Raw genomic sequence first — 2,500 nt, forward strand, 5'->3', positions numbered from 1 at the left:
AAAATAAGAACACCCGCTTGTGGAGCTTCCCATTGACCCGAAAGACACACACGGAGAAGTTAAAAGATCAGGAAAGGGGTTCGGAAAAGGAAAATAATGTATAAAGAAGAAAAAAGAGTAAGGAAACACACACACACACACACGAGAGAGAGAGAGAGAGAGAGAGAGAGAGAGAGAGAGAGAGAGAGAGAGAGAGAGAGAGAGAGAGAGAGAGATTTACATAGATTTACATAGAAAATCAGACCACACAGACCCCATGGTCCAGACTTGGTGGTCTGTCCTTAAACCTAAGTGATTTTACATTAATCAGAAGACTCCAAAACGTTGCATTTCTACTCTAGTTGATATTAAGTTGAAGGAAGTGACGGTTGAGCTTATTTTTGAAGGAGTCAATCGCGTTACACTGGACCACTGACGGTGGAAGCTTATTCCATTCTCGCACTACAACGTTGGTGAAGAAAAATTTGGTGCAGTCTGAATTTACTTGTCTACATCTGAGTTTTACGCCATTGTTCCTCGTGCGCAAAGTGTCATCGATCATAAACAATGTTGATCTGTCTACATTCGTGAAACCATTAAGTATTTTAAAACATTCGATCAGTTTTCCTCAGGCGACGTTTCTCAAGAGAGAACATGTTAAGGGTAGAAAGCCTTTCTTCGTAGGATTTGTTGCGCAAGGAAGGATAATTTTCGTTGCCCGACGCTGAACACCTTCTAATTTAGCAATATCCTTTGCATGGTGGGGAGACCAAAACTGTACCGCATATTCCAAGTGGGGTCTGACTAAACTGTTGTAGAGCAGGTATTACATCTTTATTCTTGAATACAAAGTTTCTTTTAATGAAGCCCAACATTCTGTTCGCTTTATTTGCTGCATCGATGCATTGCTGTGATAATTTGAGGTTTGACGCGATTTTGACCTCCAAGTCTTTGACGCATTGAACGCTTTTGAGTTTAACGCCGCGCATTTCGTATTCGAACTTCTTATTCCTCGTTCCAACGAAGGACCTGGCACTTGTCTACGTTAAAGGGCATCTCCCATCTATCCGACCAAGCTGAAATTTTGTGCAAATCCTCTTGGAGGCTTTGCCTGTCTTCGTCAGTGAGAACCGAGTTGCCAATCTTTGTGTCGTCTGCAAATTTACTAATGCGGTTATTGAGTCCAACATCAACGTCGTTGATGTAAATAATTAAGAGCACTGGGACAAGGACCGAGCCATGAGGTACGCCACTAGTGACAGGCGCCCACTCTGAGTTAAATCCGTCAATCACTACTCTTTGTTGTCTGTTGCTCAACCAATTCGCGATCCATTGGTTTACTTGACCGTCAATACCTATTTGCTTTAATTTGTAAAGTACTTTATGATGCGGGACTTTATCAAACGCTTTCTGGAAATCAAGATAGACTACGTCCAGTGATTTGGTTACGTCATAAACAGTGAATAGGTCGTTATAAAAGGTTAATAGGTTTGATAGGCAGGATCTTTTGTTTCGGAAGCCATGTTGTGAGTCCCCAATCAATGAGTGGCTTTCAAGGTAATTCACAATTTTGTCTCTAATTATGCCCTCAAGTAGCTTACCTACAACCGAAGTTAGACTAATGGGCCTGTAATTACCTGGTACTTTTTTGTCTCCTTTCTTGAAAATCGGTGTCACGTTAGCCTTTTTCCAATCTGAAGGGACGATGCCTTGTCGCAAGGACATATTGAATACGATTGTGAGGGAGGAGAGTATTTCGCTCTTTGTTTCTTTCAGCAGAGTTGGATATACTTTGTCAGGTCCAGGACTTTTATTTGTTTTAAGTGAATGGAGAGCTTTAAGGACTTCATCGGTTGTTATTTCAAAATTAGGCAATGCATGCTCGAGATTTACAATAGTAAGAGAGAGAGAGAGAGAGAGAGAGAGAGAGAGGGGGGGGGGGGGGAGGAAGGAAGGAGTCGGGCTAAAAGGGATGAAGAAAAATAAGACAGAAAGAATAAAACGAAACATGAGACGAAAAAGGAAAAAAACAAACAAACAAGGGATAAAACATGTGAAAGAGAACACTCACATTCGAAAAGCAAAAAGAAAGAGAAAAACAATAAACGAGAGAAAGAAAGAAAGCCAGATGGCAATAAGAACAAGAAATGGTTGAACTTTGACAATAACGAAGAGGAACAAGATGATGATTATAAGCAGACCAAGGAACAGAGAAAACTTGATTATGCTCGTAAAATATAAATAGTTTAGAGAGAGAACAGATAACGTTGATCAGATACCAAGAGGAAAAAAGGAAATAAAAATATGACGAGAAACTAAAAAAAATGACAATGAATAGAAAAAAAGAACAAAAAGAGCAGGAGAGAGGAAAAAAAAAAAACCTGAATAGGAGAGAGAAATAAAAAGAGGAAAAGGACGAGGAAGGGAAAAACAAGAAGAGAAGAAAGAAAGGACGATAACGAGATGAAAAAAAATAGGACGGAAGAGAAAAGAGAAGGTGGAAAAAGTGAAGTGAAGAGAC

At 39.8% G+C, this 2,500-nt stretch overlaps 1 protein-coding gene across 1 annotated transcript in view; it reads left to right on the forward strand.

Moving 5' to 3' along the window:
- LOC127000508 (nephrin-like) overlaps positions 1 to 2,500 on the forward strand; it is a 227,886-nt gene that overhangs the window by 115,048 nt on the left and 110,338 nt on the right. The window lies entirely within an intron of this gene.

Source organism: Eriocheir sinensis, chromosome 19 (assembly GCF_024679095.1).
Source record: "Eriocheir sinensis breed Jianghai 21 chromosome 19, ASM2467909v1, whole genome shotgun sequence".
Taxonomy (NCBI): domain Eukaryota; kingdom Metazoa; phylum Arthropoda; class Malacostraca; order Decapoda; family Varunidae; genus Eriocheir; species Eriocheir sinensis.